Source organism: Aythya fuligula, chromosome 17 (genome assembly GCF_009819795.1).
Source record: "Aythya fuligula isolate bAytFul2 chromosome 17, bAytFul2.pri, whole genome shotgun sequence".
NCBI lineage: Eukaryota > Metazoa > Chordata > Aves > Anseriformes > Anatidae > Aythya > Aythya fuligula.
This window is the reverse complement of record NC_045575.1, coordinates 5,018,946-5,045,902: the sequence shown is the minus strand read 5'-3', so window position 1 is coordinate 5,045,902 and position 26,957 is coordinate 5,018,946.

Here is a 26,957-nt window from a genome sequence, read left to right as displayed (position 1 = left end):
AGGCATTGGAACAGGTTGCCTAGGGAGGTGATGGCATCACCATCCCTGGGGGTGTTCAAGGAAAGGCTGGATGTGATACTTAGGGACATGGTTTAGTGGGTGATATTGGTGGTAAGGGGATGGTTGGACCAGATGATCTTGGAGGTCTTTTCAAACCTTAATGATTCTATGGTTCTATGATCAGAGCTCAGAGCTTGGAGGTGCCTTTCTGTTTAGCTTTTATTCCCAGCAGAAATTATTGCCAAATTTTCTGTAAGCTTGTATTTTCAGATCCATGATTATTTCACATTTGTAAAGTTGGTCTTAAGCTCCATTTTCTATCAGAAGAAATCACTTCTGACAAAAAATGAAGCAGCCCATTAATTAGTTGTCTCTAATTCTCTTAAGCTTGTTGCTGTAATTAATGTCTAATTTTGTGAAGTATGCTTAAACTGGAATTGTTCCATGTTTAATCACTAATATGTCCCATTAGATAAAGTTAATGCAACTGTCTTGAAATGGCAAATAGAGGCCATGAGGCCTTTCTTTAAGGGGAGTATAAATAAACTTAATAGAAAACATGCAGTCTGAAATGTGGTTAGAATAATATCAATATCATTAGAAATTGCCTTTTAAAGGCTCTTGTGAACATCAGTTGTTGGGCTTAATGGCTAATTACAAAGACATGCATTTGTATACTCCAATGCACAGCACTGTGGTTTCTGAGCAGAAGCTCACCATCTCCCTTGTACAGACTTCCCTGGGATGGACATGAGCTTTATGAAGCTTTTCCTATTTCCACCAAAACTGATTTCTTCACCATTTAGCTCATTTTTGATGTGCCACTTAGTTTCCATTTTTCAGCATGTCATCTTCCAAACTGATGCATCTTTTTGTATGTCAGTTTGGTATTTCAGTTTTAATCTGGATTAGCCTGGTTTCAGGTTTTTCCTACTGGATCTTAATCTGCCCTAGCTTGCTGACTTCAGAGCTTCACTAACTGAACCCTTTCCTGCAGGTAAATCCATGATTAATATCTGTTCTGTCTTTCTCCTTTATGTATTAAGTTGTGTTCCTTTAGCCTGTTCCCAGCAGGACTGTTGCACTGCTACGTCTTACTGCTCTACCACTCCACCTGACACTTTCCAGGCCTCATGACTTTATTTTTCTTGGTTTGGTTTGCTCCTTTTCCCCAGCTTTGGATTCCACACCATCTGGGGTCATGCGGAACAATTAATATGGGGTGGCTGGCTGGGGTGGGGGAACTGGCTGCTCAGGGATAGGCTGGGCATCGGTCAGCGGGTGGTGAGCAATTGCATTGTGCATCAGTTGCTTTGTATATGTTGTTGTTGTTGTTATTATTATTATTTCTGTTTCTTTTCTGTCCTATTAAACTGCCTTTATCTCAACTCACAAGCTGTATTTTTTTCTGATTCTCTCCCCTGTTCCACTGGGGGAAGGGACGGGGACTGTGAGTGAATGCCTATGTGGTGCTGAGCTGCTGGCCAGGTTATACCACAACAGTCCTTTTGGTTCATGGATGGTAGCAAATGGCATTGACTGTGTATATCATATCCCCTATAAAGCACCAGCCTTCAGGAAAATTGTGTGATATAATGGGCTGTTAAAGACTGCACTGAAGGCAATGGGTGCATAGCAATATCCCAAAGATCTGACTACGCATATTAGGAGTTAGGGTTTTCAAGAATGTGAAGGCAGAGACCAAAATTCTTCCTGCAGCTAGATTTTCTTTACCAGAAAAATCAAAGCATTATAGTCAAAATCAACATTTTAAAGCAAGAAACAATAAATGATTGTGTTTTTCTTCCCTTGAGCACGTTCACTCTCAGATAGTGATCTAGGGAAGCTTGGTGTCTTTCCTAGGAATATCTCCAATATCTCTGTCATATTGTTCACTCAAACCTGACTCTCTTGAGAGGGTTTGTCTTTGATAACCCTGCCATCAGTGGAGGCTCTGGTGCTGGTCACCTGCCCCTGCAGTGGGCTCCTTGCGGGTGCCTGTGGGGGGCTCTCCCCCAAGGCCCCTGGGCCTCATCCTAGTGATCTCCTCTCTAACTCCTAACAGAGCTGCGGGGCCCACATATCACCCACTGACATTGCCAAGAAATGCTTTTTGTTCCATAATTTTCCCCATTTCTTCTCCAGCACTGCAGTTGTTGACATCTTGCCATGAAGGTGTTGAGAGATTTCTTCAAGTGATGGAAATAATTATTTTTTTGTGTGTGTATAATCTGCCTTTTTATTATTTAATTGCATTGAACATACAGAAACCCTTCTTTTTGCTGACTCCCAAGTGTATTTTTGGTATATTTTTTCAAAATGCCTCCCCCAGTTTTATTAAGCACAAAAAGATGAACTGTAAAACCCCTGAAACATGCCTTGGAGCTTTTATGCTGTAAATGTGAATACTGGCAGGTAGCTTGTGGGATTTGCTTGGGCCTAATCACTGGTTTGGGGGTTTCCTCTTTTTTTCACAAAGCTTGAAGGCACACAGCATTTGACGAGTCTCACTGGACATTTTCCCAGGCATGAAGAAACAGGACACTTGGCTGAACATGAATCAGTGATACTCGCGGCACTTACTTTGAATAGCAAGAATGTGCACAGCGAATATGCATGAGTTTAGCTTCTCAACACAGCGAGGAAGGCTGTTAAAGGTTATTGCCAGCAGAAACATCCCAGGATGCATACTTAACATCCCTTCATTATTTTGAAAGCTGTGTTCATGTAGAAGCTAGAAGTTTCATAAAATGTATTTAAATTTTTGATATTCAATTTATTTTAAACCTCCTGTCTGGTGCCTGTAATCTGATTTAGCACAATACATAAGCCAATTTGGTGCAGCAGGTGTGACCTCTTTCCCATCCTGCCTGCACCCCATGCTGTTGAGAAGACTGAGTATGGGGTTTTTACCTGCATGAGTGCAAAGAAGATAGATCAGCAGCAGAGGGAGGAGGGATGAGAGGGATGAGAGGGAGATGGAGTCCCTATTCTCAATGCTGCACTGTTGCTGGTAAAAAAGGTTCCTCCCTCTGTTGAAATTCAAGACAGAAGTGTTCTTGTTTTTCCACGTGTGTGTTGAATAGTTCTTCTGCATATGCACAGAAAATCTTGGAAGAGAGGTTGCTGGGTGTGCAGGTACTAGTCCTGCCCTGCTGGTGTGCTGGTGCTGTGGAACAGAGGAGGTGTAAGGACAGGGCTCAGGCTGGTGCCACGGGGAACAGCGGGATCGTGTGGCCTTGGTCACAGCACCCAGCCACGAGGCTCTGCTGCCACAGCTTGGCGTGAAGAGCATCCCACCAGCCAACTTTGCCTTTTACTGGGAATAGTGTGTTATGATTTTGGGGTGCAGACCTCACTCCACCATTCTCCACAAAGCTCGGAGAGCAGGAAGGTTTATGCTTTTGGTCTTGGGGCCATCTAGCATTCCTGTTGTAGCTAATGCGAGTCTGCAAATCAGAATCGTTATTTCAAGCATGTCTCTCCAAATGAAAATAATTATTTCAAGTATCTTCTGTGGGGTTTAATAATTAGTTTTAAACTAATACATACCCAATAAGCTGTAACAACATAATTACTTAAAGTTTGTTGCGGCTTCCTACGAGATCATTCCCAAGAATCCCTAATCGCTTTTGATTGTTTTGAATCTGCTCTGCTGCTTTCAGCACAACAAGCTGATGTGAAACAACCTGGAAAAGCAAAAAACACCTCCAGCATGCCAAAGCTGTCCATATCTCTTACATCAATTAACATGTTGCTTATGTCATACAATAATAATGGATTTCCCTACCCCTCTTTATAATGGATCATTATAGATAAAAGGTGGCTTATCAGTATTTTCATCTCTTTCTTCCCTTTTTGTTTCAAATCTTTACATATTCATACCACAGTTAGGCCACAGGAGGAGCATCCCTCCTATGGCCCCTGCCAGACTCTGAGCATCCACAAATTTTGCAAAACAACTGCTACCATAGTGAAAAACAGAACAAACAAACAAAAATCCCTGTTGATCTGGGCAGGTAATTGACACCATGGCAAAGGGCTTCTCAGTGGAGCAGACAAATATATCTGCAAATGTCAGAGGGGACACCAAACAAGAGCTATAGTGGTTGTTGGGAAGCCCAAATGCCATAACAGCTGGGTCATAACAAAAATAATGGTAGTGGATGTTCTTTAGAGCACAATCAGACAAAAATCACCTGAGTTCAGTCACCCTGATATGACATAGCTTGCACCCCACCCTCGGACCACAAGGATGTTGCGGACAGGATCCCACGAATCTCGCAAATGACATTCGCTTTTCAGATCAAAGCAGACATACCGCCAGAATCAATGTATTTTTGTTGCTGTTCTCATTTTAAAAAAGTCAGACTGGGAAAGATGATAAATTTGGTGCTGCCACATGAGAGACAAGCAGCAGGGAGTCATGTCTCTGCACTCTGTCTAGGAAGCCCTCCCAGTTGTAGAAGGAATTGCACATTAAGACTCTTCTTAGCTGAAAAGCATATGACTTTAGCATGTGTGTGAAATTGCCCCATTTTCCAATTAAAATATTGTCAACAAAGAACTGTTTAACTGTGCTTGATGCAGTGATGGGGAACAGGCCATGATCGTGGGCACTAATAATGATGGGGGTGGTGTCTTTCTGTATCACCACCACACTTGGTCTATGGTATTCATTGTTGGACTGGAAAATTGCAAGCATGCAAGCATGTGCAGAAGATCAAGCAATGTCCCAAAATGATGCACTGTGGTGGATATCCTGTTAAGATGAACAGTTGGCATATGCTGACAGGATTGTGCCGTGAGACAGTGCAGGAGTGGGCACCACCTGGAGCATGTGTACAAACCAAAGTGTGCACTGTCTTTCTAAAAACCACACAGTCATTATGGAAGTGCTGTTACAATTTGTGATGGTTAAGGAGACCTGCTTTTGGACTGTTCAGTTCGGAGGACTGTTTGGTTTGGGACTCCTTGCAAAAAGTTGCTCTGGTTTGTCCTTGTTTGGTTCAATGACTTCGTCAGGAGCAATGCAGAATCCTCCATGCAGCAGGGGCTATGCCAACACTTTACATGCAAAAACTGGCTGGTGAGTCCTCCTAGGTGCTGGGAATGGTTGAACACATGCTTTATGGCTTTGAAGGCCTTAGAGGTCATGTTTCTTCCTTGATAATTAGAAGGGTAAGAGCTAGCTGAAAACAAAACAAAACAAAATGAAAAAACAGCTGAAATTGTGAAATGGATGTTTGTTTGTTTAAGAAAGTATTTGTTATGGTGATGAGATGGCAAGAATTGGTAACCTCTATAGCTGCACAAGTTGTGAACAACCTGCTCAGTACTGAGTCCACTCATCCAGAGGAACACCAAGAAATTCAGCCTCCCTTAATGCTGTGCTGGCCATTGATGTACCTTGTATGAGGTTGATTTTATTTTATTTTTTCCTAACCACTCCAATTCACATCATTAGCATAAGAAAGATGTGACAATAACCCTACTTCTACTTCAATGATTCCAGGTCTCCTACTTCAGCTTTTCCACATGTCACAGAGGATGCTATTGTGGGAAGAACAGGCTCTCTACTGGTACACTGGAAATCAGAAGAAAATATTTTTGGGGCCCAAAGAAACAAAGAAGGTTGATGGTTGACCTAGAAGTCTAAGACAGCCTACTCTGCTTGCCCATTTCTGGAAATCATTTGCAGGAGAACAACTGAGAGGACATGTGACATCAGTGACCACCAAAACCAGAAGACTTTGTAAGATGAGGACGAAACTAAACAATAGGCAGGATTCACTTGAAACAGCACAGCAAGGCTGCAGCAAGCTTTGGGAAGTGGGTGGCAAAAGGAGCACAAAAGCAGTAGGGAAACACTTAGGAGAAAAAAGGTCTGGCATTTGAGAGAAAAAAAAAACAAACACACATCAAACCAGCATTTACTGAGAATTATTTTCTCAATTAAATTATTTAGCTTTTCATTAGCTTAATTTCACTTGTTTTTTCTTCATTTTTTGTTGCTTTGAGTAATAAAAACACTCTATTTAATAAAGTTGTCATGTTCTAAAACCCCAAGACCTCTGAAGTTCTGATTTAATTTCTTTAATTAATCCCTAACCCCTCTCCCCACCCCCATCCTTTTGATAGGAGAAGGCATTTTTTCAGCCCCCCATGGTTTCATATGCAACATTGCAGGCACCAAAAGCCTGTTTGGGATGAGATCAGGGAGGCAGAAGACCACAGAGGGATGCACAGGGAAGGTTGTGGAGGTCGACACCTTGCTTTTCTGAAAGACTGTGGGCTCTGAGATGAAGGTAAATGACTAGAGCCTGTTTTAACTCTCAGCCTTGTAACTGCACCTGGGGGCTATATCTGGCGCAAGGCTGGGGTCCGAATCCAGTGATGAGGATGTTTTTCTATGGAATCCTCTGCAGAGTTTATCATTACAGGACATGCTTTTAAAACAGAGTGTTTCACTTCTCCAGTGTGTAGCTTGGATCTCCACATGTTAGCATGGCTCAGGGGCAGCAGAACTGCAGAAGGGGTTGGGAAGGAGCAACCTGGGCTGGCGTTGTTTCCACATACCCCTTCTTATGGGTTAATTTGAGGAGGAGCAGGAGGAGAACCTGGTATAGGTGCTGACGCCACTGAGCCCCAAACAGCTGTTGTGCTCCTCATCTTCAGGGCAATCACTAATGCTCATGAAACACGTTGGGAATGTGTTGTGGCTTAGCAGATTTGCATCGGTTTGCTGGAGAATTGCTGGGTATTTGATAGAGAGGCAGGTGCAGGGACTATTCTGCATACCTTCACGTTGCAAATACCCAGCCACTCAGATGTGTCCCAGACAGCAGTCAGCCAGCACAGCCTGGATTGGCTGCTCATAGCTACGAGGGGAACAGATGAGGATGATGCAGGGCACTGCTGACAGATTCATGTTAGAGATTAAATGCAAAGCTGGGGCATTGTATGGACACACACCACTGTAGGGCTTGGCAAGGAGCTGTGGCACACTGCAAAGGTGGTGTGAGCAGCCTAAAATGCTTTTAGAAGCAGGGTAATACATGGCACACTCAACATGCATTTTCTATGTGATAACTTTTTTCCTGTAATGCTTATATCCTAATGTATTGCACACAGGGCTCTGAGAAAGTCAACTGGATATTAATTAACCCAATAATGTCCATGAGAGAAAGCAGACATGCAGGTATCAAATTATTTTGAGATCTACTGGGAGAATTAAAATGAACTGCATGAGGTCTACAGCCCTGGGTCTGGCATAGCAGAAGGAACATTAATATTCTCTTTGTAAAAGACATAAGGGTCGTGAGGCTCAGAAGGAATACTCTGCACATGCTGTCAGCACTGAGACGCTGGGCTCTTCTTTGCCAAGACAGGCAGCTCCCAGCATGATTATAACAAAGAGGTAAGTTGGTACTGTCAACATTTTCATTCGTCTTGCTTTATCTGCTGTTCACTAGGCTTGAGCCCAATTAAAAAACATAATAATAATGTTGCCTTTGTTTTCTTTGTCAGAGTTTCTTGGCACTTCAAATTGTACATAACATCTTGGAAAATGCGTAGATTTGGTCTGGAGTGGATGGAAGACACTGGAGATCCCCTGCCCCATGTCAGTCTTCATGGAGGCTGTGGACCCCAGGGGCAAACAGTGGTTAGAAGGGTCTGGTCCTGCACAGGGTGTGCTTCCTCAAGGATGAGTAAGTGGAAATCCAGGGAGGAATTCAGATGTTGGGCACATCAGTGTGAGCTGGAAGTAACCTCACTGGTGCATATAAATCATTCTCATCTCTTTGGGCATAGGATCAGACTGGTAACAGCAGAGAGAGGTTGACCTATGTTTTTTACAGCGTGGAACCTGTGTCTGTGTTCAGCCCTGACTCCTGTCCATTGCATTCCCACCTGTTCTTCCACCTCCTTTCCCTCTGCTCCCTCCCAACTACGATATCAAGTGATCTTTTGGGAAAGCCCTCTTCTGGTGGTGAGGAAGCCCACGAATTACAGAGCAGCATGATAAATGCTCCTGCCAATTACCTGCTATCCTTTGTAATATTTAAATTATTTCTAAAATTATAATGTCCTTGGGGAAGAAAAGAAACTATGTTCCACTAAGTAATATCTTATTAATCAGATTCTATATGGCATGGAATGAATGACTGAAATCAAGTCCATCAGTTAGAGAGGATCATGAATGTCAGATTAGCTCAGTAATTATTGAAAGGCTTAGTAATATAGTTCTTGAATGGAGACATCGAAAATGACTTTCCTTCCTTTTAATCAGAGGTTTGTGCTCCATGAGGGCTTTTTAGAAAGCGATTCCTTGAGAAGGGCTGGTTTCGCCTCCGCAGAAGAACACAGTGCCTGCTTTGTATGCAAGCCTGTGCTGGGGGAGCTTTGCAAGCTCCAGTCCAGGCAACAAGCTTGGTGCCCTGACCTGCTCTGGAGGTGCAGGAGATGGCCAGCTGCAGCTTAGCAAGAGACAGGGTAGGTCAGATAGGTCACAAGAGCAGGTCCTGCAGGGGTAGCTGGCAGGAAATGCTCAGAGGCAGAAGCAGAGCAGAGATCTAAGCACCAGACTTGGTGCCTTCAAAGTGCCCGGCAGGGAGGACTCAGCTGTTTGTTCTTCAGGCAGTAGCTCTGATCTGGGGCTCCGGTGTTGGCTTGTCTCTAGACAAGCATCAGAACAGCCAGGTGCAGCTTGATATCAGTGGGCTTGGAACATCAAGTTTTATTCCAGTCAGATCTGAAAAAAGATTGGACTTTTATTAGTACATCAAATTAAATGTGCTAAAAAAAAATAATTCTGGAAGAACTTGACAATGTTTTTTGGTTTTGGTCTAAAAAGGAAGAAGTGACAAAATATCTCACTAAATTTTGTGCATCCATTATTTGAAAAGGCAGAGGCTGAGAGGGTATTGTTTTGAAAGGAATAAGTAAACCATTTTGTTGGGAAATGTTCCATTTTTCAAAGTTGATTAAAAACTCAGCTAAAGAAATCTTCACAGTTTTGTCTGGTTTTGCAAAAGGTATCAGCTGGCAGACAGAAAGATGCAAGCTCCCCACTGCTTGGATGATTTGCCACTACATCAAGGCGAGTGTATTTCTTCCAGAAATGAAGGCCCAACACCCTCCAAGTGCATTTTTATGGTATCTGGAGTCTCACAACCTTGGGAAGAACAGCAGGGGTAGGAATACAGCTTGTTAATGATGATATTACTTGAAGATATTAGTTAGGAGATTCGTGAAGGAGAAAACTTGAACCCCAGATGGGATTATTGACAGTGGAGGGACTCCAACACCATCAGTTTATCTTGGTCCTCGGAATCATCTAGCTGCACAGACCTGCACAGAGGGGCTTGGAGGGAATCAGGGCCAGCCCTTCGTTCTGATGTGACAGGGAGAAACAATCAATACTCAGTGCCCTGGTGCCAGCACAGGGAACATGAGCCAGCTGAGTCCTAGGCTACTAGTAAAATGATCTCCAAGCCAGACAAGAAAGCAAGATTCAAGGAAAGGAGTTGAAATGCAGATCAACGAAAGGTCATCTCAATGGATCCTTGCTAAGATGAATGTTCTTTAACTGAAAGAAAAGCACCACGCTTCTGCTCAGGGGTGTTTTGCCCTGTACGAAGACCACGTCAGGCACATGGAGCCAAGGAGCAACTGAGTCTGCGCAAAGACAAGAGGTCAACTAGTAATGATGAGGTAGATTCATCAGTCTTCATCCCCATGACCCCTGGCAACCACCACCAGAAGACACTGTGCAAGTGCAGCTGGGAGGAGCTTATGGAAAATCTTCTTAAACTAATTTTAGTATGAACTGGGGACAGGTTATGCATGTGTATGGGCACATTGTGAAACTTCCTGCATATGTAACTCTTTATTGCATATAACCATGGCAAGTTGCTGCGTTGCATGTGCATGATTTCAGTGGGACTACCCCTCCGTGCTGCCCAGTGCTGAATAAACATACCTACTTTACAATCTTACTGATTGTAGACTCCGTTTTCTGCAAGTTAGTGCCAGTCCTCCCAGGGGGCCAGACAGGGACTCTCCTGCAGTGCTTTCCTCAGAACAAGTTTCCTGTTCTATTCAGTGACAAATCCTGGCTAGGACTCCATGTCCCTTGCAAGCACTCAGCTCCCCATTCATCTGTTCATCTCGACATAGACGTCCAATTGTGGAATGCCCAACGGGGCTGGTTGCAGCTGGCTCCCTTCTGTCACCGTGGGGAGGCAGGTGGCTCCTTGTTAACGAAAGGGTGCATCTCCCTGGGTGCCTGTGGCACATACTTGGACACATAGACTGCAAAGCTGCACCTCGAGGGCAAATCTGTGCTGTTCTGGGTGGGTCTGTGTGGAGGTGAACCAGCAGCCATGGCTGGCTCTTCTTGAAAGAGCCATCGCCAAGCAAACAGCAGCAGCGACAGAACATTGGCCCTTTCTCCTCGGGTGGGAGAGTGGGGAAGATCAGAAAAGTGAGTGTGAACAGGTCTTTACTCTTCTAATTAATTCTCAGCAAACTGTATTGAAATTGTGCCTCAGTGTGTTTATCGTTAAGACAATTATTTTAGGCTGACCTACTTTTCTCTGTCTCTTTAATAACATGGACCACATCATTAGTTCTGTACATGGGCAGCAGAGAAAGAAAGCTAATTGGTAGCAACCTCTTTAAGAAATAAAGCAGCCTAATCGTTTGCCTCCTCACGTTCTTCCATTACAGCTGAGGAACCGCAGAAGATGTTCACTGATTAGTCTGCTGAATTATGAATTAGGCTTCTGGTCCCAGTGCAGCTGTTTTCTCCATGTCATTCCTAGCGCTTTATTTCCCCATCTGCTTATAAAACCAGGAGCTTGATCCTGCAATAAACACTTCAAATGCTTTTTTTAGAGGCTAATTAATTGTGTTGCATTTCTTGAACACATATAGATACCCTGGCTTGCATCAAATTAACAATGTTAATTTCTCTACTGCTCCATGCCCAAACAATCCCTCCTACAGATGAGCTGGAAAATAAAGAGGACTATATCAAATGACTTTTATGTTTCTGGTTCTTACCATTTTGATAGTTTCCGTGCACAGTGCAGAAAGGGTGTCATCAGAGCAGTTGTGTTTGCAAACCGTGTTTACCACTCCCAAAGCTACTCAAATTGATCTGTCTTCGCAGGAGCCAAAATAGTGAAGTGACATTTGCAACTGGCTCACACCTAATGTTCTGTCCCAGTCTCCAATTTCTGCCTTGGCAGCTGGTCCACGCCCACTGGAAAGGGTGAAACTTGGCATCTGCGAGCTGGATGCACAGCTTCAGGCGATGTGGCACTAACAGGGTACGCTGAGGTCTGACTCCACGACGAGTGAGGCTGCACAAAAGTAACAGCTAAATAAGAGACTAGTTTAAATTAACGAGCCCTTTAAGGTATACAAGCCTCTGTTATTCAGAGTAATGACATGACAAATTGTATTTTATTGTCCGTACCGATCTCAATCTGAACTAGCTCCACGTGTGTGTTTGGGGTGGTATAGGAGGATGTTGGTGTGTCACCCTGAGAGAGCCAGACCACTCTGTGCATCTGTGATTTGGATGCCAACAGTATCTTGCATGTGCAAGGAAATGAGTTTGCTTTCCAAACTTGCTTAGAGCTCACAGGAAGCCTCAGCACCCATGGTTAATGCCTTGACTTTTGCATCTTTAAGGAAGTTGCAAGAATGGATGTTGGAGGTTGAGCTCTCTCTCAGACAATGGGCAGGTGCCCAGCATGAGGAGGAGAGAAGCAGGCTGGTATTTTTGGGTAGTGACTGGAATTGTTTCTACCCATTTGATGCTATGCTGTTGTAGGTTTCTTTTGTATTTTTGTTGCTGATTTTTTTTGTTAGTTGTTTGTTTGTTTGTTTTGTTTTCTCCTGCTTACTCTCTGGCTTACTTTTTCTTACTTAAAGTATTCAGGGGTGGTCTTCCTAGACTTTGGGAGCTTTCTTTTAATATATGTTTTTTAATGATCTACATGTAACTCAATCAATCAGTTAAGCTCAAGGATGAAGGCAAAGTCCTGTCTGGCATCAGTCTTAGTTGCATTTCTGCTCTTTTGCTAAGGCTACAAAGCCTCAGATTTATGGTTTTAAATTTGTAAATACTTCTTCTAAACCCAATAAATGAAAGTAGCCCCTGGTGTATCCTTGGCGTTCAAGACTGAACGAGCCCAATTAGCCTGTGAAGAGCTGTTCCCTGCAGAATAATTTCAGTGTTTGGGCCAGTCCATTGTGAAAATCATTTACGGCTGTACCTTATCATTGATGGTTTCTCATTCAATACAAGAAGCTCCAAAGGTGACTTGGCTTCTTGCCAGAACTACTTTGTTGATTAACTCCTGTTCTCTCTTTCATCATCCTGCTTCTTCAACTGCTTTTTCAGGGGGAGAATAAATGTAGTTTTTAAAGATGAATACTCATTTTGCTCCTTTTTTGTGTTTGTCTGTTTGCTATCTTCTCATGCTTGTTTTGTGTTTATTTGGTATTCTGGGTGCATCTGTACATATCCAGCACAGCGCATGAATGACAATGACCCTCTGCATTAGCAATGGGTCCTAGTATTAACAACAAATGATGGTATCTGCATGAAATTTATACACTGCGTCTGCTCTCCTGCTGCACTGTGTTCCTGTGGACCTCACAAATACATTAGTCCAGCTAAAGTCGAAGCTTCAAAGGGAAGATATTTATTTCTTGTTGGGCTTTGCAGTTTGGAGGGAGGCAGCTGCTCCCTGTCACAGATATCCCCAGAATCTGCAGACAAGGGCTGACAGATGACCAGGTGGTGACACAGCATCCCATGCAGTTTCTTCTGCAGGTGAGAATTGCTTTGTCAACAACTGTGAGCAGTATCCCTTGTCTGAGAGCTCAAACTTGAGAGCAGGCAAGGAAAACATCAATTTACTACTGGAATGGGCTCAGCTTGCTCAAGTGGATGTAGGAATTTAAATGTCAGGCTGCAGGTAAGTGTCAGCACAGCTTTCCTTTGAAGCTACCAATGGAGCTTTGCCAGAAGCCAGTCTCCTCTTCAACCATGTATAATAACAGAAAAGCTTTGCAGCACAGATAATGGAGGACAGCACCAAAGCTCTACACAAGAGCTGAGCTGGAGTAATAATAATCACACCTGCAGCTGCATGTTGTATTTATGCTGGGAGGGACGGTCACAGCAGGCAGTGCAGAGGTGGTGGATGTGCCCAGCCTCACGCCGGCTGCAGCAGCATGGCTGTGTTTGTGCTGCACGCATGGAGCAGGACAGGGAGCGCTAACACACGGGGCAGAGTGACCCTTTGGAGCAGGTCTCTGCCGGACAGCAGCAGGCAGTCATCTCGTGGCCAACAGCAGGATCTCTCCTTGGGAAGCATTCAGGTTTGAATGCAGAAGCAAGCCACCATGTTCCAGCATTTCTTTTAGACAGATCTGCTTGGCCCTCGCCACTCTGTCAAAGGCTGCAAAGTCATAAAAGGACTGTGCTTTCCAACCTAAAAACTCAAGAAAATAAATCAACCTAGCAGTGAGAAATACTTCTTTAAATCACAAACCCAAAGCACACATCTGAAGAGTTTAAACAAAGCAAAAAGCAGAAAACCACACAGCCCTCTGCAGCTTCCCTTGGCATGCCCTGGTAGCCACCTTTTTCTGGCTCTGGTTCCCAGTGGTGGTACTGGTGACCTGGCGGAGCATCCTGTGCCATGGCTGCTCTGGGCAGCAGGAGCAGCACCTCTGGCTGCCCAAGGTAACCCTCCAGCATTCATCCTCCAGACAGGTATCCATGATGTGTAAGACCAATGACTTTATCACTGAAGAAACCTGCTCCTGGGTGGCATCACCACTCTGTGTCTTTGTGGCTGCTTTTCCCCAGCCTTGCCCCAAGAAAGGTCTGAGCATCCCTCCTTCTGGACACATCAAACTCAGATATTTCCAAAGGGGATACAAATGCCACACTCTTTCCAGTGTAAGCTATTTCCTAGCTGACATGCACAGGGGATTTGGGCCACTCCATGCCTCTCCAAAATATCCCTCTTTGGGACACTTGCCCTCTTCCCCAAGAAGCCCTGGAGAGCTGCAGACTGTGCTTCTCCAGACCCAAACAAGGGGAAAACAGCGCTGCACTCTCCTCATTGCAGGTTACAGGGCTGCATGATGACTCTGTGGATAACTGAAGTCAGGGAAGCCTACTACATGTGACAATTACTTACCTTCCAGTGATGAGGAGAAGAAGGTGGCTACAAGCAGCCTTTCCTTCTCCAGATACATTTTAAAAGGAAAAGTCACAGCTACATTTTATGAAGAGCCTGAGCCGATAGACAGACTGGGAACCATGAAGAGGAAGAGCTAATTCTGGTGTTACCACATGGCTAAGGTCTACAGAAGTGTGCAGCATCTGTGAAGTGTCCTGGTTGACCTGGGCTTTAGCTGCCCCAGAGGGAAGGCACGTTGGTGGGTGAGTGTTGGAAGCTGAGGCAGCACTTCCAAGTCTAGACAGAAGTTCAAAAAGGATCCTGAAGGTTTCAACCAAGCACGGTTTCAACCACGGGCTTCTAAATCTAACTAACTCCAATTTTAAGTGCCCCTGTCAGGTTTGCCTATAACATTTTTTCAGACTGGGAGTCTGTAGCGAGAGCATGGATGTGAATATAAATATTGTGATACCTTCCCTGAAATCCGTGTGTCTCAGCTGTACGCCCTGTCTTAGAGCAGCACAATTTGGAGGTGAGAATCTGCATTTGCATGACAGCTCTGCCCTTCTCCTATTGAAAATTTGTTTTGCTGCAAGAAGGGTGCTTGGTCTGGTTTGAAAATAGGGTGGCTTTGAGCCAAATGAGACACTGTGATGTGCTCCAGGCATGGATGGCTTTGCGGAATTAGTAAGGTGAGAATGACAAAAATAGCCTGTGATATTTTGATATCAGAAGCTTTCTGAGAGTTGCCACACCACTCGTCTCTTCTGTTGAGTCAGTCACATATTGCAGCTCTGTTGCTCCCTGCAGTGCTCGCTGACTCAATCTGCAATAAAACCTGGGGAAGTGATCAGTGGCCGCTGAGTGGAGCAAACGTCAGTCAGACCCACCAGATCATGCATCTTTCTGTCTCCTCTGGAAAGTAATGATCTCAGCTGGACAATGCTTATGGACAGCAGACAGGCTTGCTGGTGTCAGGCAGTGTTCGAATTCTCTTGACCAAAATGCTGAGAAATGGTCAGAGTGTTTAAGAGGTGAGTGGCACGTTCAAGCACTTAGAGGTGTGTGAATCAGAGTGCCCCAAGGCTGATACAACCTGCTGGTTCGTTGAAGCCAAGGACGTTGTGTCCTAGTGACATGCCAAGACAAGTATTTATTAGATCATTATATCACGTCCCCAGTGCTAAAGATTTGCAGGCAGTTGTGAGTTTATGCAGGCTTTCTGCAAAACCAAAGGTTACTTTGCATGCTGGAGTTTATGATGTGCACCACAGCTACCCTAAAGACCTCAGCCTTTTCTTCACTCCTCCTTTCTTGCTGATCCCCATGATTTCTGTCACAGGATGTGATCCAGTTCCCTTGAAATCACAGAATCACAGAATCACAGAATTTCTAGGTTGGAAGAGACCTCAAGGTCATCGAGTCCAACCTCCGACCTAACGCTAACAGCCCTCCACTAAACCATATCCCTAAGCTCTACATCTAAACGTCTTTTGAAGACTTCCAGGGATGGTGACTCCACCACTTCCCTGGGCAGCCTGTTCCAGTGCCTCACAACCCTTTCAGTGAAGAAGTTCTTCCTAACATCTAACCTAAAACTCCCCTGGCTCAACTTAAGCCCATTCCCCCTCGTCCTGTCACCAGGCACGTGGGAGAACAGGCCAACCCCCACCTCGCTAATGTGGACAAGGACCTTGTGCTTTTGGCTTCTTTGCACAGACACCTGCCTTTGCTGCTGGACTGGATACCCAGCGTCATGGTACTGCTCTGCACTGGGGCTCTGAGTGAGACTTTGCCTCAGGGGGTGGCAGCCTTCCTTGACATTATATCATGCAGTAGACAGCGTTGTTGCAAAGCCAGGGCCAGATCTTCAACCAGGGTCTTTGAGTCTCTTCCCATTCCCTCTCCCCACTGCCTGAGAGCAAAAGCATCCTCTGTTAACCTTGCACAGAGCCTGTAGATGAGGCAGGAGCTCACTGAATGCAAGGAAACCCACAGAAGGGCAGAGCAAGGTCTCAGGAGTTTCCCTGCAAACCCATGACCTGCACACCTCCTCCTCACAGCACGTGCCTGGTGCCCTACAGACGTGAGAGGTTATCTCCTGGGGGGCCAGGAGCAAGATGTCTGCAAGAGGTCACCAGCTGTCTGGCTGTAGGACAGCAATCTGCTTTTTCAGCCCAGTTTATATGTGTCCAGAGTGAAATGCCTGCTGATGGGGTTGGTGGGGCTGCTCTAACATGTTGTTTAAGATAGTTGGCCTTTGATTTTTATTTTTTATATATATATATATATTTGTTTGTTTTTTGTTTTTTTGAAGGGGGTTGGAGGTCATCAGGAATAAATTTTCTTCTGGGCTGCAGCAGGTTCTTGTGTTTATGTGGTGGCTTGCAAGGAAGAGCAGAGTGTGAAGCTACCTATATGTGTGTGGTCTTCCTCTGGAAAATGTCATATTTGGATCAGAACAGGTTTATGTTCAAATAAATCATGTCTGAAACAGAATTCACAGGGGTTTTGCCTCTTTGCAAAGAAGAAATAAAGAGGTAGTTCCTGGTCCTATAGATGAATAAGACTTTTTTTTTCCTTTTTTTTTTTTTTTTTTTAATTATTATAATTATTATTTTTTTAAACTAGGATTCCATAACAACTCATGGGAGTTGCAGTTTTACTCCTCTTTTTGTTCTTTGATTGCCTTCCCACTTCTAGAGAGAGCTGCAAGGGACATTAATTGTACAGTATCCATTTCCCTAAGGGTGCAGTCCCATGTCCACAATGAACGGACAGATCCAGGGTGTATTGCTGAAGAGATATTTAAAGGTAAAACAATTACCAACCCATCAACAATAAGAGGTTTCCTCACCACATTCCCATCCCATAATAATCAGCTCAAAGTAAGAAGGGTCACAAAAACCCATCACTCATCGCAATAACCCTAACAAATAATTTGCTAGGAGTAATGGGATGAAAATGAGAGAAGGGATGGTTAAGCTGCCTGCCAGGAAAGCTCTCCCTAGAGATCAATTTTACAGGGGAAGAAGTTCCAGAAGGGAGATGATTGAAACTTCAGTAGTTCGGAGATGATCTGGAAAAATAATGGAGTTATCATGTCAGTGACCAAGCCTAAAAATCCACCTAAGTTTGCTTTGGAAGGAATTTTTGGTTTTCTTGTTGAAAGCAGATGATATGTGGAAAAAAAAAAAAAAAAAAAAAAGATTCATTTTGGGTCAGTCAGGAATGTTTCCATTAAGAGGCAGATAAATACTGTGCTTTATTTTTTGGCTATTTGCCTGGTGTATGTACATTTTGCTCTTGATTCTGGCCCCTTTTACATTGCAAAGATGCAATTTAATTTAAAAGAAGAAAAAAGAAGACAAAATTAAAGTGTTCCTGCATTTTCATAGCACAGCATTTTTGTTTTAAAAGTGTCTAAATGGAACACTTATGTATTTTCTATTTCCTCCATTACTTTATGCACAGAGCACTAGTTGAATTTGGTCAAAAATCAAAGTAGTCTCATTCACTCTGAATCTCACTTTATTAATTACATCTTATTTATTTTTTGGTCTTGCTTTACCTGAGGTGTTTAAAACGAGACAGAAGCTAACAGAAAGCTCCGGACTGCCAAAGAAAAAGAAGAAAGAAAGACATAAGAAAGAAAATGAGATGGATTTTCCTTATCATACGACCTGCTGAGCACATGCTGTAAGCTGGAGCAGCATTGAATGAGTCAGATGTCAGCAGTGGGGACAACTGGAAATGTTTTACGGTCCAATGGCATGAATACAGCAACCTCGGTGGAAATGATTTATTTTTTACAGTGTAACTTTGATGACCCAAAGTTAATCAAATGGAAGTAACATTTATCCCAACCTAACCTTAGCTGCCTAAAAATTCAGTGTCCAATCTATGCCACTAGTAAAGGGAAGCCTCACACCATGGCTCATCCTGCCTGTGCTGGCTGCCCACAACAGTGCATGCAGAGCCCCTGTCCCCCCAGCCTCCTTCTCTTAAAACAAACATCTTGGCTTAGCCTGCAGAAAGTTGGAAGCACTTAGTCCCCTGCAAACACAGCAACAGACATATGCTAATTACTTTTCACGAAATATATTTTTTTCATAAATTTCATTTTCAGTGTTTGCAGCTTGGGCTCTTTCCCAAATCAAGCTGCCAGTGATTGAGCCTGGGTTTATTGCTTCCACAATCCAAATTACAGCTATTATCGCCATCTACAACCTGCAATTATCCTCAGCTTGCACATTTCATTTCTTGATCGAAACATACTTTGCACTGATGAAAGGTGATAGACTGGCAGCCTCGGGAAGCACTGTCTTCTCTTCGAACAACAGATGCAAAGCCAGCGAGCAGAATTGCAGCCCTTGCTCCGGCTCCCTCACTCACTTCTGGAGCTGCTGCTGCGGGGCTGCTCCCCAGCACCCAGGGGCACAGAAGGAGTTGTCCTGGTAGGAGGTGGCCACTGCTGACCCTCAGTGCTCTGCTGAAGGCCAGGGCTCCCAGGTTTCTTCTGCCTTGCTCTGCCCTTGTGCAGGGCTCGGGGAAGCCTCCGTTTCTTGCACTTGTCAGGGTCCTGCCAAGTTACCCAGCCCCTGTGCTGCCTCAGCAGGTATTTTTGCCTCTACCATGGGGTTTGATTTTATCTATCCCTAAAGATAACATCTCCAAACTGCCAGCCTGGAGATTTCTGCCAAGCTAAGGCTCTGTGCAGCTGGTTTTCCTGGGAGATACTCTCTATTCCACCCAGTAACCACATCCAGGCAAAGTTTCTCCAGGCTGAGAGCCATCCAGTAGGACTAAATGGACTGTTCACATGCAGAAATTGCTTCTGCACCCACTGCATGTACCAGTACCAATTGCAGAACACATCAGCTGAGAAAACATGTAAAGTTTTCGCAGAGCCTCAATTAGTAGAATTGGGCAGCAATTGAGGAAATGTTGGTGGGACTGGACAGTGTTTCTGTGGTGGGGAGTAGGATTAGTGGAATCTCAACAGACACTGCTGTGCAGTGTCAGAGCCCAGGGTGAGTGCTGAGGGACGTGATGGCAGAGCTCCTGCCCGCTTGGGGGTACTGTGCCAGGCCCACAGCTCTGCTGAGCTGAGCTGTGGCTGATACATGGGCCAGCTTGGTCTCAGTACCCCGTCTTCCCATTTTTCTGCTGCTGCTTGGCAGCTGTCATGCTATGGACTGAGCTAACGCAGCCTTGACGTATTTTTGGGATGGAGGTGGGAAGGAGCCATAGACAAGGAGATCACAAGTCGCAGAGGAGGGAAAGCTGCTAGGCCAAGTAACACCCAGCAGATGCTTTTGTGACTCTGCAGTATAGTCCCTGAGAGCACCTCCCTCTTGTTTTGTAGAATGGCATCATTTACATCAGCTGCCATTGTCTGCTGTCATTATGCATGTAATGTCAATGCTGCAGTCCCAGAGACCTCAGTGTAGGTGTATTTGCTATCTCAGATGTTTTGAGATTTTATTTTATTTATTTATATATATATATATTTTGCCTAAATACTTGGATAGGCACATGAAATGTGGGTGTAAAATGCAAATCTGCATACCAAGTTAGAAAAAATCTTAAAGGTTTTCTGATCCTTCTCAATTCACTGAAATGACACCTTCCCAAATGCCAGACCAGTCCTTTTGCAGAACCACCAAGATTTGGTGGTCCAACAACTGGAGTGTAACTCCAGTTACTTCAGTACCAGTGGGATGAGAGTGTCCAGGCCCCATGTCCAAAGGTACTTTGGAGAAAAAACTGCCTGTTGTTAGTGCTAAAGTGACATCCTGCAGTAAGGACATCCCCTCAGGCATTCAGCCATGCAAGCAAAATGATTTCCATCCCTCAGTCTAAACTCTGAGTTATTTCTAGGGCACCAGCTTCCAAAAATGGGAGAAAAGATGCTACCCCCTGCCTCCCAGCCACCTTTAGCCAAGGAGCTGCTTGAGAAGGTAGTAAGAGCATTGTCTGGCAGACAGGAGATGTGTCTTAGGATATCGTGAAGCAGAAGAGAAAATAAATATCTAGGTTTCTTGCATCCTTGGCTAGTGTTTCTGATTTAAAAAAAAAAAAAAAAGAGCAAAAAAAAAAAAAAAAAGCTGATTAGTGTTAGCACTTGCTGCTATGCTTCTATTTTCACATCGCTCTCCCTGACGTCCCCACATCCCTTTCCCTTAATGATGTTCAGGAAGGACTTGATGAGTCTTTCTTTGCAGATAATACAATTCATCTACCTAATGATAAGACGGGAGATATACTTGAGTCCTGTCTTCTGGTAGTAGGTGGACCAATGAAACAGCTCTACCTATCTTGACAGGACCATTAATGGTATCTGCTACTACAGGGGTTGAATTAAAACTTAATAGTAACAATTTTGGGCACAGGGAAAGTTTCTAAATTGAAACGGCAAAGAGACTTGATGGACTGTCTTCATGAGGTTCAGTGACAACGCAGGAAAGTGAGCTTCAGAGGCAGAATGAACCAACCTAAAATGTTGTGCTCTGATCTGCATTTCAGAGTAACTGTTTTGTAAAAAGTCCTGTCCATTAAAAGTGAACTAAGAAATAGTTTCAAGAAGATAAGCCGCTTCCTTCCCTTCAATTAGTAGGTTAAATTGCTCTCTCCAATTTAAGTCTACTTTCTGCTTAATTCAGAGCAGAGCTCTAAGCCACCGGGGTGATCCACCTCTCTGCTGAGTTCCTCTGCCTGCAGGTGGATTTTGCTGCGTGCCCTGATTGTGTCTCTGTCCTGGTTTCAGTTAGCACAGAATTAATTTTCTTCCTAGTAGCTGGTGGAATGCTGTGTTTTGGCTTAGAATGAGAAGAGTGCTGATAACACCCCGATGCTTTAATTGTTGCAGAGCAGTGCTTATACTAAGCCAAGGACATCTCAGCCTTTGCTCTGTCCTGCCAACGGGCAGGCTGGGGGGTGCAGTAAGAGCTGGGAGGGGACAGACCCAGGACAGGTGACCCAAACTAGCCAAAGGGGTATTCCATACCATCTGACGTCATGCTAAACAATATATAGGGGTGGCTAGCCGGGGGGAGGGGGCCGGACTGCTCGGGGTTAGGCTGGGCATCGGTCAGCGGGTGGTGAGCAATTGCATTGTGCATCACTTGTTTGTACATACTATTATTACTTTCGTATTATCACCATTGTATCATCATTATTATTATTGTTATTATTATTTTTGTTATTTTTTTTTTCCTGTCTTATTAAACTGTCTTTATCTCAACTCACGGGCTTCACTTTCCATTTCTCTCCCCCGTCCCAGAGAGGGAGGGGGGAGGGTGAGCGAACGGCTGCGTGGTGTTTAGCTGCCGGTCGGGTTAAACCACGACAGTCTCCTAAACCAAAACACTCACCTGGTGGATGAGGACAACCCTGCTTCCCAGAGGGTCAAGGCTGTGGAGGAGACATCCGCCTTCCATTTTCATTCCAGTCAGTAAAATACAAGTGGAACAGGTTCACCATCAAACACGGGGCTGAGACACAGATCCAGGCTATGCTGAGGATGGACTTAAGAGGCTGTTGGGTGTAAAAAGATGTTAAAACTTCGGTTTCCAAGCTGCAGGTGTTGTGAATATCCCATTTTTGCTCAAAACATCCCAAACAGGAATGAAACTTTGTTTTTAATCACTGAAGTGGAATTGTTTCATTTTTCTTTTTGACAAGAAAACTCGAAAAAAAATCTGCTCTAGTTTGGATCAAATTGATTTTTTTTTTCACTTTTTAACTTGGTAGTTGAACTGAAAAATCAATTATTCACTCAGCCTTGCTCCCTACATGTGTCCAGGAGCAGAAATGGTTGTTTTTATTCAATAGCAGGGGCTCAGCAATTTGATCAAATGAATGCTGAGGTAAGAACAGGTCGCCCCGTTGCTTTACCTAACTCTTCCCATCTTGCCTACCGAAACCCACCAGGGTTGCAGGGAGCGACCCCAAAGTGTTTCATTGCTTTGATGCTGTGCCTAGGCCATGCCTACCACACAGAGTGGTGTGCATACCGAGCTGATCTGGCCGGCAGTACAGAACAAGGGCTTGGTTTTGATCCTGATGGCTGCTGCTGGTGTGTTTCTAGTATATGCTTTAACATCAACATAAGTTTCTTTGGACAAAATAACCAGGTCCCCTTGAGAAGCACTCTGATCATTCCTGCCACATAATCTCGTATAACGGTCTCTAAAGGAAGAATATTGTCACTAAGTATGAAGTGCTAATGACTGTATTGCTGTGTCATAATAAGAAGCTGAACTAAAAAACATCTTTGTCAGTGGCGTGGTTCCAAATCAACTGCTCCACTGGAAAGAAATAGGGTGTTTGAGCAGCATACCTATCCCAGCTGGTGCTATAAGAGACTGGTGGGTTGTTGTTTACTGACAGGTTTGTAGATGGAGCAGATATGGTCAGGTCAGCTGGGATGTGCTTGTTTTTTCTCCTTCCTTTTCCTCACATATGACATATCCTGTCTGAATGTTTCAGGCTTTCATAATTCTGCTTTGTTGTGTACTATCAGTGTTGGAGGTATCTAGCCACTTCTTTCACAGCTGTCATGACACTAAATGTTTGTCTGTCCAGGAGGTGAATAGCTGCTCTTCTTAAGTCTGTATGTCATGTCATTGCAAGGTTGTGTTTTTTGCTAAATATCACTGGAGAACAGTAAAAGTGCAGAGCTCTGGCAAAAAGCATAATACTTATTCTTTTCTTCTTTTCTCTTGAGATGACACAAAAAATGCAAAGGACCCAGAGGAGGCCAGACTTTGACAGCATCAGAGGTTACCTGCTGAGCAGGTAATCAGCAATTCCACAGGAGCTCCTGGTCCCTTTGGGTGCTGGTGGGGTGGGGCTGGATGGCTTGAGTCTCCTCTGCACTGTGTTCTTCTCTGTTGGATTTACAGCACATGAAAGACTGAAGACTATGCCCTAATCCCTCCCAGGCTAATGTTGATTCTTAGGAGGGTGAGAGACAAGCACCAGGCTAGAGCAGGTCTCCAAAATTTGGCCAAATCTTCCTCTACAGGTGCACTCACAGATGAATCCTGGAGCATACAAGGGGAAGGGTTGGCATCATTCCTCTCTGCCCAGGATTCAAGCCTGTGTTTTGGGCGTAGTCCAGCAGATCCTTCCAATCTCCAGAAGACATTTCCGTGGGGACATCAGTGATGCACCACTCTCAGTTGAGAAGGGAAGATAGTCCTGAGCATTGCTGGTTCAAATAGTTCTTTAGGCTGGCTAATAAAGGAAGACTCTTGCCTTCTCAACCCCTTCTTCACACCCTAAAGCGAGTAACCTGATGAGCTGTCTGACCACAGCCAGCAGCGCAGCCAGTCCTTTCAGGGCAGCCTCACCTGTGTGCTCCCACCTTCTCCGCTCCACCCCAAGTGCAGCTCTCAGTATCGATTGCTGCTGTTGAGTTACGAATGGTGGCCAGTTTGCTAAAACTACCCACCCCACATCTGGATGTAATTGCTCTCTCAGTGCTTTTGCTATGCAAGCTGTCTAGTGAGAAGCTGAGAGCAAATCCATCATGTGGCAATGGCAGGAGGAGCTGGCAGCTAGGTGTAGGGAAAATATAAAACATCCTAGCTGCAGACTCCAATTCCTGTCTCTTTCCTTGACCTCCTTTAACCCTGGCCCTACTCGATGCTTCCTGGGCTTTAACCAATATGAAAAGTCTGGCTCATAAAACAGCTGGAAAGAAAAACTGTCAGCAAAATAATAAAAATATCAAGAGGTGAGAGCAGGCATGCGCCAGCAAAGTCAGCACTGTCGAACACACTACAGTCAGGGCAACTGTCTGTGGGCTCTTGTATGGTATTAAAACTGTCCATCTTCACAACAGATGCTTGGAGCTTCTGTCTTGATGGGTCCCCAGGGGACGACAGAGGGCTCCTTTTTCCATTTTCATCTAACAGCTGCCGGAGGTGGCTGCACAAGTGATAAATCCTGCCTCTGCTGCTTCAGACCTGGCAGGGCAAATAATTACCATGTGGCTGAGTGTGGGCAAAAGACGCTAACTAGGATGGGGATGGTGAGGCACTGGGGACTGAATAGACAAGCTCTTGTTTCTTATTGCATCTTGTTGAGCTTTTAGTTAATGATGCCTCCAGACCCCAAACTGGATTTGAAACAATTGCCACAAGGCATACATCTGCCCTGACTCAGGAGGTGTTCAGAAACAGCTCCACAGCCTCCAGTGCCTTTTTTATTGGGATTGGAGGTCCTGCTGCACTTCTGCTGCGTGCCAAGGGGAACAAAAGGCCAATAGGATTACTAAGGGGTGGCAGCATCTTTCACAAGAGGAGAGGCTGTGAGAGCTGGGACTGTTCAGCCTGGGGAAGAGAAGGGTCAAGGGAATCTTATCAACATGTAACAATAGCTGATGGGAGGATGCAAAGAAGATGGGGCCAGGCTCTTTTTAATGCCAAGAGGCAAAACAAGAGGCAGTGGGTACAAACTGAAAAACAGGAAATTCCACTTGCACCTAAGAAAAAAGCTTTCGATTAACATGAGTTGTTCAGAGAGTTTGTGAAGTCTTCATCCTATGATATATTCAAAACCTGACTGGATGTAGCCCAGGGCAGCCAGCTTGAGCAGAGGGTTCGATGAGATATCTCCAGAGATGCCTCCAACTTCAGCAATTCTGAGGTTCTGCAAAGATGAAGTACAACCAACTGGAAAGGAGGAAATATTGTTTTATGTTAAGCAACATTTAGAAAAATGCTGTTTTCCTTAGTCATTCATTTATTTTTCTTTCTGCTAGATGTTACTAATGTTCTCATAAATGATTCAAATTTTGTAAACTCTGGTATATTATTTAAAGTGGTACATATTAATCACCTTTAGTGCATTCTGGGGCACCCGTACTATTTTTAATGAATTGTAAAGCACTCTTTTCATGTACAGACAGGATTAACTTGAATTTGCAGGCTAGCCTTAACAGAATCAATATTTCATAGATTGCTGCAGCCTATTCATATTTAGTTATTCAAGATTTTTTTTCCACTGATATCTGGACAATACACCTCTGATGTAAGAATTTGGAAGAGAAAGGGTTTGAAGCTTGAACTTCAGACTTCTCCACATATCAGACTCCTGGACCATTCACACACACTGTACTGAGATTTTCTGTCCATGAAAATCCTCTTATAAGCAGACAAAACAACTTAAAACTTCCCAAACATTCTTAGAGGAAGAAGAAGAAGAAGAAGAAGAAGAAGAAGAAGAAGAAGAAGAAGAAGAAGAAGAAGAAGAAGAAGAAGAAGAAGAAGAAGAAGAAGAAAAGGGAAGAGGAAAAGGAAAAGGAAAAGAAAAAAAGAAAAGAAAAAGAAAAAGAAAAAGAAAAAGAAAAAGAAAAAGAAAAAGAAAAAGAAAAAGAAAAAGAAAAAGAAAAAGAAAAAGAAAAAGAAAAAGAAAAAGAAAAAGAAAAAGAAAAAGAAATTCTTCACCCCCTCACTCCGAGATGTTTATATGCAATGGGCTGAAACTCCTGTGCTTCTTTTCCACTTTGCCACTGTCTGAGTTTTTAATAGGAGCCTTATTTGTGGCCAAATAATCTGTCACCATTTCTTTTTTTTTTTTTCTTCTTTTATTGCACACTTTGAGGTCTGCAAATACCTCATAAACAGAACACAGGATGAGACTGTTTTAATTAGCTGTGTCATAAAAAGAAAAGCTTTTAGTGTCTCAAGAAATGAGTAAATATACATGTATGCATTGCTTTATTATAAAGAGGGCCTCTGCATCACCAGCTTTATTGCTGTTTAATAACTTTAAAAATGCAATGTGAAAAGTCCTCCCTCAATGCATAGAAGTAACCTCTAATAACTGGAAAGCATTTAAAGATCCCTTCAGCTGCATGGTAGAGAGAAGAAAAGTCTTGTGGGGATATACCTCAGTGCATCTACATGCTCAGTGCTGCCAAAATGAAAGATCTCTGTGGTGCTGAAAGACTTTTCTTAAATTAAGAGTGATTGAAATTATTTATTGATGATTTTCAAGACAAAATGATGACACATCTATGGCATACCCTGTTATTTTTGCTATATGTAAGCTGGTAGTTATGTAAGCTGGTAGGGCACATATCCATTCTCATTTGCTGTTAATTTGTAGTCAGTGGTATCTACCACAGTTAATGTTAGCATAGAATCTATAAATGAAGGTAAGTAGTCAAAAGATCAAAATTTTTAATTTTTTTCGGATATTCTGAAATATCAGTATCAGAAACACTGTATGGTCTTTCTTATATAGAAAATAATCAAATAGATAGCAATGTATAACATATTATTTTAATGTTATTTCCACAGCATTACATGTCAACAGTGAGGGAAAACACACATGGTCTTTATTAATATTTTTCCTCACAAGAAGTAGTGTTAACGTGTTGTTGACAGTATATGTACTCTTTTGCCCTACCAAGACTTGTCATTTTTTTCTGTAAGTGAAGCCTGACAAACAACAGGGTTTCATTTGTTATCACAATCACAAAGTCTATATTAATGATTACTGATAATGCTGTGATGTGCTCTTGTTTCTACAGCTGTTACCTTGTCATTTTCAATATTTTCATATTCCTTAGGCAAAAGTTTCAAGAGAGCTGCTCTTATGAGTTCCCCTGTAATTATATATATTATAATTATATGTATTATAATTTATAATTATATTCCATAGAATTCTAATGCCATAATTTTAGCATTTGCACTTGCTTCATTCGCATAATGACTTATA